Source organism: Alligator sinensis, unplaced genomic scaffold (assembly GCF_000455745.1).
Source record: "Alligator sinensis unplaced genomic scaffold, ASM45574v1 scaffold838_1, whole genome shotgun sequence".
Taxonomy (NCBI): Eukaryota; Metazoa; Chordata; order Crocodylia; family Alligatoridae; genus Alligator; species Alligator sinensis.
In genome coordinates this window covers 309,220-321,131 of record NW_005842996.1, presented here as the reverse complement: position 1 = coordinate 321,131, position 11,912 = coordinate 309,220, and the positions used below count along the sequence as shown (strand labels likewise).

At 59.5% G+C, this 11,912-nt stretch overlaps 1 protein-coding gene across 1 annotated transcript in view; it reads right to left on the bottom strand.

The window, feature by feature from the left end:
- ADAMTSL4 (ADAMTS like 4) overlaps nucleotides 1-2,113 on the bottom strand; it is a 27,997-nt gene extending 25,884 nt beyond the window's left edge. The window contains exon 1 of the mRNA XM_025193011.1: nucleotides 1,987-2,113. The gene's annotated coding sequence lies outside the window, so the exon portion shown is untranslated. The remainder of the gene's footprint in view (nucleotides 1-1,986) is intronic.
- Between the last annotated feature and the right edge of the window lie 9,799 nt (nucleotides 2,114-11,912).

Below are 11,912 nucleotides of genomic sequence, written 5' to 3'. Positions count from 1 at the left end.
CCCCGCCCCGCCCCGGGGGCGGCTCCCACGGCCCGCACCGGCACCGCCACCGCCACCGCCTCTGTGCCGAGAAGACCCCGCGCTAGGGGAACGCACACACTCACCCACAGCTTACACACCCCATCTGACACACTCGCTATACTTTCTCTCTCCAAAGAGCGCACACGTGCACACACTCACACACAGCTCTACAGGGAACACACACACAACATACCGGAGACACACACACTGTACAGGAGAGATGCACAGACACACACACACAGTCTACAGGGAACACACACACCTGTGCACACCCGCATCAATACCAATCTACAGGGAAGACACGTGCACACACACTCTGTACAGGAAAGAAAGACACATGCACACATGAACACACAGCTTTACAGCGTACACACACACAACATACACACGGGAGATGCACACACTGTCTCCATACAGGGGAGATGCACACACGCACAGAGTCTACAGGGAATGCACACACCTGTGTACACACACATCAATACCAAGCTACAGGGAAGACGCATACACACACTCACGCACACACACACACACACAGATCGGCAGGAAACACACCCTGACCCCCAGCTACAGGGAGCACACACAATCTGTGGGGAAGACCCCCAGCCTACAGGGCAGACGCACAGTCCCCCCCCATGAATAGTCCCTCCCGGCAGGGCCCAGCTGTGCTGGCTCCGGCCTTTCCTGACCTGCCCGGGTCTGGAGGAGGCCCCGGCCCAGCCCTGCCCCTGGTTCTCCCCAGCCCCATGGAGCAGATCAGGCCCAGGGCTTGTCCCAGCTCGCGCGGTGCTGCTTGGAGGAACCGGGAGACAACCCAGGCGTCCGGGCTCCCACTGGGAGCAGAGGCAGCCTGAGGCTTTGCACTGGGCAGCACAGGGCCCAGCTGGGGCAGGTGAAGTGCCACCAGGGCAGCAGCAGATAGACGAGCGCCCCTTTGAATCCAGGTGCACAGAGGAGCAGTTGGAAACGATTGATTAACCCTCAGCCCAGATCCCCCCGCTCACACTGGGTCTCACAGAGCAGCTCCTCGCCCCCAAGCTGTCAGTGCTCTTAACCCCATTTCACACCTAGGTCAACCGAAGCACGCAGCAGGGGACAGAACTGGATCGAGATCACTTGGCAGACTGGGGGGAGAAATGAACCCAGGTATCCGGCAGCCCAGTGCTCTGCTTCTCACGGGCACAGGAGAAAGTTACCCCTGGGGTGGGGAATGGCAGCACAGCGGTGGACAGCACGGGGAGCAGAGAGCAGAGCAGTGGATTGGGCAGGAGAAGGGCATTGGAGTGCCACTCAGGGTGGGCAGGGGTGTTTGCAGCCCACCTGCCCCCCACTGCTCCAGGGCCTGGGAAACCCCCCCTCCAGGGTCTCTGACCTCTCCAAGGAACCAGCCCCTGGCCCACGGGGTGAGCGTGGCAGGTTATTCACTCGGCAGGGGTCCTGCAGGCGCTAGCCAAGACTGTGGCTGGAGCTGCAGGCCCCATGCAGGGCGAGAGACATCTTCCAAAGAGCTCCCCATGGAACCAGGCCAAGTAACGTGGTCCCAGCCCGGTGACACCCAGATCAGACCCCCTTCTTGGAGGTCCCTTGAGATGCGACGGCTGCGATCCCGGGCCCAGCAGCCGGCCCCACGGTTCTCCCCAGGGTCATGAGCAGCTGGGGGAAGGCCAGGAGCACGATGGCTTCCCAGGTGCTCTCTGCTCTCCCCTTCCCGCCGGCCCCTGGCAGCCCAGATCGGAGCAGGAACCTGAAACCAACCATCTCCCGATGGCAGAGATGCAGCTCTCGGGGCTTGGCATGAACTGCTGGCACCAGCCCAGGCCTGGCTCTCATCCCCAGCAGGCCAGGCTCCCCCCCACGCCAGGGGGCTGGAAGACAGGGGCTCAAATACCCCTTTTTGCCCCCTGATGCCATCCAGGGACCTCACCCTGGGTCTCCGCTAGAGCAAGGAGACCCATATCTGCTACTAACCTGCTGGGTGGCCTTGGTATTCCGCTGCCTGTGCCCGGCCCCCGCAGAAGCTAATAACCGAACATCCCTTGGGACCCCCAAGATGAGACACGTGGATGGTTGGGGTTCCCCATTACTGTCTGGCAGGACCCGGCTCCTCTCTGGGAAGCATGAGATGCACAAACTCCCAAGCAGAGAAGGTCGGGGATGCTTTCAGTTGTGTGTTGGGGGGGGGAAGGGGGGGGGAGAATAAAAGTCCTGCGTCTGTCCAGATAAGGGGGATGTTGCTATCAAGCCAGAACATGGCATTTTGGGACCGTGCCAGGTTGACCTGTTTGAAACGCTCTGAATTTTCCTTTCAAAGAGCCTTTGCAAAATAAGCCCGACCGTCCGGCAGCTCTAATGCTGCAGAGAGTTAAAAGAAGGTCGCGCCGGGGACAAAAATGTCTCTGTCTTTATCAGCAACATGTTTCAGTGACTTCAAAATTCCTCCTTTTATCCCCCACCTCCGCTGCCCACCCCTAAAACACACATACATGCACAACAGGGCCATTTTCTGCCCACCTTAGAAGAAAAATCTGCAATCCCCGATTTCCAGAAAAGTGGGAAAAATCCAGCATCTGCTTGATGAAGAGCAACCTCAGCTGAGCCTTTCCCCACCGAGGCGCTTAGAAGTTTGCTAACTCCAGATGTTCCTTTTCAGCTGTTTTTTTTTAAATTTGGAAATAACTTATTGCTCTGTGGACGCCATCCAGCTGAACGCAGCAGTGCTGGTCTCTTACTATCCAGTTACTCTGCTGTATGAGGCTGGGGTGGATCGGGGCGGGGGATGGGGAGCAGGGGGTGCATTGATGCCGTGCACCCCAAATTTAAACCAAACTACCCGGCAGTACAAGTGGCATTTCTATTTGGGGAGTCACGACTTCTCGACTCGTTGGGCTCTTCCTTCTCAGCATTTCATGACATGTATTAACGACCCTCGCTCTTTTTAAACTGTCTCGATGCTCCGCTCATCAAGCTATCTGCTCTCCTGCAGTTCTGCTGCCTGTTAGGTGCTCCTGGGAACGGAGCTCTTATTTCGCAGCCCAGCTGACTGGTTTTTACCTCTAGCTCAAAACACGAACTGAGACGTGGGGACAAAGTTTCAGTAAAGCTCTGGACATGCTCTCAAAATGTATTGTTTTTGCCTCTGTTGCTGGGTTTTTTAAACACCCGGGGTATGATAGAGCAAATTAATGACCTTTCCAATAAAGAGGCCTGCGAGGTTCTTTGGGAAAATGTGATATCTTTTACTTGAGCAGCTAAATATTTGGAAAAATTGTTCTTTGCAAGCTTTTGGGCACAAACACCCTTTGTCAGGCAGATCCATTTGTTATTGCTTCCATCTTAAACTGCAGACTATAGCCCGAGGCTCCCAGCATATTAGCAATGCTTCTAGGGTTTTTTGACCCGGAGAAAGATATGTGTTGTGTTATATGCACCACACCGTCTGCACCCCCTGTTTCAAAATCCTAGATCTGCCCATAGCTATGCTATTACTCTCCAACACTGGAGCTGGGCTGGTCTCAGCGGTGGCAGATGACAGGACAAGGAGCAATGGGCTCCAGCTGCAGACAGGGAAGTTGAGGTTGGATATTAGGGAAAACTTTCTCACCCAGAAGGCGGTGAAGCACTGGAACAGGCTTCAAGAGAGGTGTGGAGTCTCCATCCTTGGAGGATATTAAGACAACGCCTTGGCTGAGATAATGTAGTTGAGGTTGGTCCTGCTTGGAGCAGGGGGTTGGACTAGGTGTGACCTCCTGAGGTCCCTTCCAACCCTCATTTTTTATGATTCTGTGATTCTTTGAAATGATGCTTCATTAGAAAGACGTTACTATGTTGTTGTTAATTAACTGTGTTGTCACTACACAATTACTACACTGGTACAGAATCATACAATCATAGAAAATGAGGGTTGCAAGGGATCTCAGGAAGTCACATCTAGTCCAACCCCTGCTCAAAGCAGGACCAGCCCCAACTGCATCACCCCGCCAAGGCTTTGTCCAGCCGGGTCTTAAACACCTCCCAGGATGGAGACTTCACCACCTCCCTGGGTAACCTGTTCCAGTGTTTTACTATCCTCCTCATGAGAAAGTTTTTCCTAATATCCAACTTTGATTCCCCTTGCTGCAACTGGAGCCATTGCTCCTTGTCTGTCATCTGCCACCGTTGGGAACAGTCCAGCTCCATGTGGTGACGTCAGTGGCAAGTGGGGGGGGGCAGGTGGTGACTGGCAAATCTCAAGGGCGGCACATGCCCCCCACAACGCATCACCTATGATGACTACCATGTTCTCTGCTATTACCACCCAATTCCTATGGCCTATGATGCTGTTACTCTACCATTATTATAATACATTCAACTATTACGATTCGTATTATGCTGTTACTCTGGTCTGCCATGTTTTTTCCCTGTTTGCTTGATCTGAACCTAAAAGGCCACGCTTTGCATCACTCTATTTCTATACCAGTTGGTGCAATGAGGGGTGCCCTGAGAGCCTTTCAGGGGTGCTGCAGGGGTGTTAGCACTGTTAGGTGTGCAAACGTGACTCATAAAATAAGCCCAGGGATTGCAAATGGGAATCCAGAGTTGTTCAAACATCCTGCCTCGCTTCTGAGCTCTTTGCAACAGAAGAATCACACTATTATTTTCCTGCCATCAAAAAACAAGTGAAAACTAAGCTGGTGTTTTCCAAGTGGGGGCTGGAGTCTATCCAGGGGGCTCTTGGGTCTAAAAAGGTTGAGAACTACTGTTATATCTATAGATATAACGACTATAGATCACCATAGCTCTGTACAGTCATTACAATTTTCTGTCCAAATATTATCCCACATAGTGATATTATTACTATGATTACCCCCCAATTCTGTGGTATATTAAGCCATTACTTTACTTCTATGCTGTTGTGACAGCGTGCCACGCAGTTATTATACCACGTGCGGCTCTTGATGCTAGAGTATCGCAGGGCAGTGCCCGACTGTACAGAGGGCAAGGAGGGCCCAGCATTTTGGCAGCGAGCCACAGGTTAGCCCTGCACCCTCCCCGAGGGCCAGTCCAACCCCCTTCCCCTGCTCCATCAGCTGCTCTGCTTTCAGCTCCCAGCCCTGTGCTCCCTCTCCAACTTGCTGCTCTGCTTTCTACTCCCTGCCCTGCGCCCTCTACCCAGTCTGCTGCTCTGATTTTTGCTCCCTGGCATGGGCTCCCTGTCTGACCTCTGTTTTCTGCTCTGTGCCTGATCGGCTGCTCTGCTTTCTGCTCCCTGCTCTGCACCCTCTACACAATCTGCTCTGCTCTCTGCTCCCTGCCTGATCTGCTGCTCTGCTGTCTGCTCCCTGCCCTATCTGGCACTGTGTTGCCTGTCTCCCCGGCTGCACACAGAGGCTTCCCAGGTGGTCCCCTCTGCTATGGAGCACTCCAGGATCGCAGTGCAGGTCTCACGGCGCCGGGCGCTGTACATAATAGAAGCAAGTAACGCAGAATCCAAAGGACGGCCCAGGCCACAGCCGGCCGGCAACCCCCAGCACTAATTAGTCCGGTGCCAGCCGGTGTTTACGCCTCCGGGGCCCGCAGGGGTCCTGCCCCAGCCACAAATGAGTCCTGACAGGACTGACAGCCGGGAGCCACGGGGCAGAGGCCGAGCCCTGCACTGCAACGTGCGGCTGTGGGCACCTGGCACGGGATGCCCCGGCCCCAGCCTGCTCCACAGGGGCTGGGAGTCTTCCAGGGCCCGGCCTGGGGACCGGGTTGGAGCTGCGCTGGGGAAGATGTGCGCATAGGCAGAGGCATGGAAATGCCACACAGCCAGACGGATATGGGATCCAGGAGTCCTGACTGCCAGCCCCACAATCGCTTCCGCCTTCCCCCGATCCCCTCAAAATCTCTGTATTTCACTTGCTGGTGGTGAACTCACACGCATGTGCACAGATGCACAGACACAGAGTCCGGGGGGCAGGTGGGAGGGGAGTAGGGGTCCCAGCCCCAGCCCCTTCCTCCCCCTGCAGCCCCAGCCCTGTGTGTTTTGGCCCCAGACCGAGGCGTCCCGGAGCCCGGGGCTGCCGGAGGCTCCAGCACAAGGCGCGCTCTGTTCCCAGCCCTGCACAAACACAGGCCGGCCAAGCTGGAGGAAACAGCCCCGGCCAGTCCGGGGCGGCCAGGAAAGCAACAGGGCTTGTGGGGGTGGATCAGGATGCCTGGCTCTCCTGCCTGTCTCTTCCCCCCATGCCTCAGTTTCCCTGCTCTCCCAGGTCTCTATGCTAGGTGCAAAGAGGCCCCTCACACCAAGAGAGGGGGGCTGCTACCATAATTCTCCAAAATGGCAATAAACCATGCAGTGGGTTTGCCAAAGCCACCCCCACATGCTCTGGCACTTCCAGCCTGCTCTGGTCACTGGGGGTCTTCCCAACCGGGCAATCCCCAGCCTGGCGGCACCACCCCATGCTTGGACCCCCTCGGCTTTGCAGCCTGCCCGTTGTGGTCCATGGTGCCAGGCATGTGGAGGGGTCACGATGCTGGCAAAGCCGGGGGGGCTCTTTCGATGGGAGGATGAGGCAGGGGTAGGGCCAGCTCCTCTGCTCCAGCCCCCACTGCTGGGGTGCCCTAGTCCTGGGGAACAGGCCCAGCCCCTTGCACACCTGCTACCCCCCGAGCACACACAGACGCACACAGATATGCACCAATACAGAGACATGCAGAAATGCAAGGACACGGAGACACATACACAGACAGACACACACATAGACACGCACAGGGACAGACACACGCAGACATGCACAGACATGGGCACAGAGACACGCGTGCATGGGCACACGCAGACATGCACAGACACGGGCACAGACACACACACGGGCACACGCAGACATGCATAGATATGGGCACAGACACACACATGCACGGGCACACGCAGACATGCAGAGACAGGCACGCACAGAGACCCAGACACGCAGATGCTCACAGACATGCACACGCACATGAACAGATGCACGCACATGTGCACAGACCCCCCCCCCCCCGCCCCTTCCAGAGCCAGGCCCTGGCGCTGCCCATGTGCTGACAGTGGGGACATCATTTTCCACCGTGATGCTTCAAGGGGGCCCCCCACAATGACCCCCCCAGGCAGCAGGGTCCCTGCAGGATTGGGGGCCGTGCCAGGCTGTGCCCCCGGAGGTGAAGGACTCCAGCTGCACCCAGCAGCCGCCAGCTCCTGCATTCCTGGCCCCGGATCAAAGTGCGATAAGCTGCGCAGCACAGAAATCCCCTTCTCCCGGCCGCCCTGAGTCACCCGCTCTGGCTTCCTCCAGCTTGGTCGGGGCAGGAAGCAGGGGGGGGCCTGATGTGCTAATATTAGCCCCCACGTCGGGCCCTAGCAGCAGCCCCAGGACGCTTTCCTGCTCCCTGCCTGCCCTGGGATGCTCCCACCCAAGCGGGCAGAGATGGGGCGGGTGGGGGGGGGTCAGTCACTGCATGCAGGCTGGGCTAGTGGTTAAAGCAGTGCATGGGTCTGTTCCCAGCTGTGGGGTCACCAGAGGGGGGGAGGGAGTCTCCCTTATGCTGTGCCTCAGTTTCCCCTCCCAACCCTGGCCCAAGCATGGGTGGGGGAGGTCTAAGTGTCTGCAGCAGATCTCATAGGTAGAGCGAGACAAGGGATGCTGGGAGTTTACCCACTTCCTATCCCAGTCACTAGCCAGCCCTCATGCCGACCCCCCTCCTCCACCATGGGTACGCCCATGACCCAGGTTGGATTTGAACCTGGGACTCCAGAGCGCTGCCCCTTGCCTCACACAGGGCAGTGTGCAGCAAACCACTCTCTGCCTCAGTTTTCCCCATCCATGCAATGGGCACATCATCACCCCTCTTCCCCTGGGGGCATCCACAGAAGCTACATGGGAGCAGACAACACCCCCCACCCCCATGCCCAGCGCTGGTGCAGGAGGGGTTGGGATCCATTGCCCCAGGGACCCCCGAGGCCGAGGTGGAGGGTCCCGGGGCCCTGGGGAAGCCGCCTCTGTCTGCTGGGTCCTCAGAAGCAACTATGCGCCGCCCCCCCCGCATGCCGCGGGGTGAGCCACACCTTCCCAGAATCCCTTGCAGCTGGCGATGGAGAAAACTGGGCATGGGGGAGTCAGCCCTGTGCTGGGGAAGGGGGAGGCGGGGAGGTGACACGCACTGAGCTCCCTTTGTCTAATGCTTTTAATTGCTCCAGGATATTTTTAGCCACTGGGTTAATTAGTGGCTTCGACTTGACGAGGGTGTTGGGGTGGCAGGAGTTGGGGGGGTGGGGCAAATGGGTCATGAGGGTCTGGCTAGGGGGAGGTTGATGCTAATCACCAGTAACGAGGCCCACAGCTCCGTTGCATCCTGGGCTGGGCAGGAAAAGAACCCGGCATCCGGGTCCAGCTGCCCCCGCTCCCTTCCAGCGCAGGGGCAGAACCCAAGTGTCCTGGCCCCAGCACCCTCCTCTGACACAGTTTCCTGCCTTACACCAACTGCTGGTGCCTCCCGGGGCGGCTGCTGAGGCCTCTTGGAGCCCCTGGGCTTGGATCCAGCCGTGCTGGGGGTCCCCAGTCTCCCCCAAGGGTGCAGAGGTGCCCTCACGCTCGGTAACTCCATCCCTTTTATGCTCCTCCCTTTCCCCCACCACACGCTAGAGCAGCCTTGGGGCTGCTCTCAGCTCCATGCATAAAGCCGGGGGACAGGAAAGCCCCCCGCACCGTGCCAGGCTCCCTGCAGGGGCTGGCCATGCTTGGTGCCTGGCGGCCCTGGGGGCTAAGCGGGACTTTGGGGGGCACCATCGGGCAGAGCTGATCAGCTTGAGCTACGCTGATGCCTTTGTCTGCAGCTTCCCACATGGCTACAGAGCCTAGTGCCCTCTCCTAGGACCCCTCGGGTGGGGAGGAAAAGAACCCAGGCCTCCCACAGCAGAGGACAGAGCCCAGGAGCCCGGGCCTCCATTTGACCTCCAGCTCTGGGGACAGCCCCCTTGCAGACTTGTCCTCGGTGGGCCCAGCTGCCCCTACCCCTATTCATGTCCCCTCTGCGAGCTGCTGGCAGCCTGGGAAGGTTCCTGGGAAGGTCGGCAAAGCCCTTGGCACTCCCTTCCCGGTTATCAGCCAAAGCTGCTATGGCTTAGAGGGCCCCACTCAGGAATTTCTGTACGGGAAGAGGGGCCCCCGGCCCCAGACAGCTCTTGCACAGGGACGTCCTCGTCAGTCTGGAGGGACCGTGGGAGATGGGAGATTCCTGCCCGGTTTCTCCCCGGGGGACCGTGGGGCTCTCAACTGGGGCCACAGCTTCCACCGCGGCTCATACACAGGACTCCCCTTTGACGACCCCACTGGGAAGTATCGATGTGCTCTGCGTCGCTGGCCCCGTGCCTCAGTTTTCCCGGCTGTGGCATAGAGCCAGCAATACCTATCTCCTGTAGGGCAGGGGTTGAGCCCCCCGCCATCCCCATTGATCTCGAGGCCAGTGCCCCCCTGTGGTGCTAGTGCAGAGCAGCCTCCCTTCCTGGTGGGTTGACCCTGAGGATTTTGGCCTATGTCAAATGGACCCCGTCCCCACCCCCATATTTGGTAACCAGGTCCCGGAGCCCCTTCCCCACCCTGCAGGCTCCTATTACCCAGCTGCCGCTAGGGCTCAGGGGGCTGGGGGCTTCCAGAGGGACTGGAGACGGCTCCTGGTGCGAGGCACCTGCAGAAGGGTTATTTCCCCCTCCCCTAGAGGCAGTGATGTGACCAAGGGCACCTGGCACATGGGTGGCAGAAGCAAGGCCTCATCTCGCTGCCTCCTGGGGTCCTGCCAGGACCTGGAGCAGAGCTGCCCTCTCCCTGCCCAGTCCCATCTGTCAGCACTGGGTGGGAGTCACTGGGGGCCCCGGCATGGGAAGCGTCACCTCTGACCTGCCTCCCGCCGACACATTTAGCCAGCACCTGGCGCCGAGCAGGGTTGGGCCCTTTGGAAACGCCGTAAACACAAATAAAGCTCCACCCCGCCCGGCTTTCCCGAATTAGCTGCAGAGCAATTAACCCTCCACATGCCCAAAGCAGGGCACACGCAGGGACACGTCCCGTCCTCTCCAGCACCAGCAGCTCCCAGCTGCCCGCTCTGATGCCTGCAGGCCTGGGATGGGTACATGGGTGACAGGTGGGCCGGCTGGCTCCTAGCACTGCCTGGCCTGGCTGCAGCCCCTGGGTCCAGGGCAGGTGATGGGGTGGTCCTGATCCTGATACATGCAGAACTGGACTGGGGGGGCTGGACCCTGGGAGCTGGCCACAGCCAGCCCTGGTCCCAACCGGACTGGGGGAACAGGGCTCAGGCCTGAAGCCCCCACAGCTCTGAGCCCCCTGCCCAGCTGTGCCCCCAGCTCCCCTCCCAGTGGGGCTGGGACTGTGCCAGGCACCGGCAGCAACAGCAGCCTCTGGTCCCCAGGCCTAGGAAGGAGCGGGTTGGCGGGGCGGAGGTATTGGACCTGGAGCCGCCACAACTACACAGCCGCTCTGCAGTGGCTGGGATTGGGGGAGAGCTCTGGGATGCCCCCTCAGGGCCACTGATAAACGACCACCCCCTGCCCTGCTCTGTGCCTCAGTTTCCCCTGTGGGAGCACCCCCCCACACACACTTTGCGGCCTGGCTGGGGTGGCTCCGAGCTTGGCCCGTTCATCAGGACAGCAGCGGCAGCTGCTTCTCCGGGGCTGGGATCCAGAGAAGGAGGGTGGAGCCTGGGGATGCTGGCATGGAGCCAGGACTCTGGCCTCTGCTACTGCCACACTGTGGGGCCTTGGTCATGTCACTTTGCCAGCACAGGAGCAGAGGTCCAGTGTGTGTGGCTGGGTGGTAGGACTGAGCCAGAAGCTGTTTCTAGCAAGCACTGGGTGGGAGGAGGTTTCCAGGCTCACGGGGGTTGCTGGGCTCAGACCTGGCTCCCAACACCTGCCAGCTCCCACCCAGGTAGGGGTGAGGGAAGCCCCATGTGACTCCTGCTGCTCGGGCCCATACGGAGCCCAGCCCCCTCTGCCCTCCACCCCGCTCTGCCTTTGATGAGATCTTGGCTGCCATGTGCCAGGCAGATGTGGCTGGAAGAGAGCTGGCCGGGGGGGGGGAACAGAGCCGTATGGGAGCAGGAAATGCAGCACCAGTTGCCAGAAGGAAGTCGCCCAGCTCTGGCACAGCCTGGCATCCAAGACACCAGCCCCGGTGCAGCCAGGACACCTGGGTTCAGTGCCAGGCCACAGGACCTCGGGCTTTGCCATCCTGTGCCTCACTTTCCCCTATGCTATGGGGCTGCTTGTGGCCGTACCTGGCTTGGGGGGACACCCCTCCCCGTCTCAGGGCCTCTGTCTCCCCTGGGCCAGGAGAAGTCCAAGCTGGCCAGGGCCCCAGCTCCAGGCCTGCCGCAGCCCTGGCTCCAGGCCAGAGCCCCGACCGCAGGAGCCGGCCACGCGCCCCGCTCCACTTTGTTCCCTCACCACGCGCCAGGAACTGGAGCCCCAAGCCAAAGCCTCCGGCTCCCGCCCCACACAAACCTTTCAGCAAAGCCAGGGCAGAGCTCCCAGGCGTCTGGCCTGCCATGGGGGGCATCCCATGGGGGGCTTGACCCTGGGCCAGGACAGCGATGGAAGCAGGGAAATGGGGGTATAACTCAGGGGCAAAGACCCCAGGTGCTGAGAACGGATCGGGGCAAGGGGGTCCCCACACACAGCCTGAGGCCGAAGCCGCCAAAACACAGAGGGAAGGGACGAGACGGCCAAGTCGTGGCTGCCTGGAATTTCCTCTCCTCCCTACAGCCTCCCCCAGCGCGGGGTCATTACCTTCCTGCTTGCGGGGTTGTGGCTGCCGCGCTCCACCCCAGAGCCAGCTGCATTTCAGAGCAAGGGAAGGGAAGAGCCTGGTACGTGGCAGAGAAGGGGGCATCTG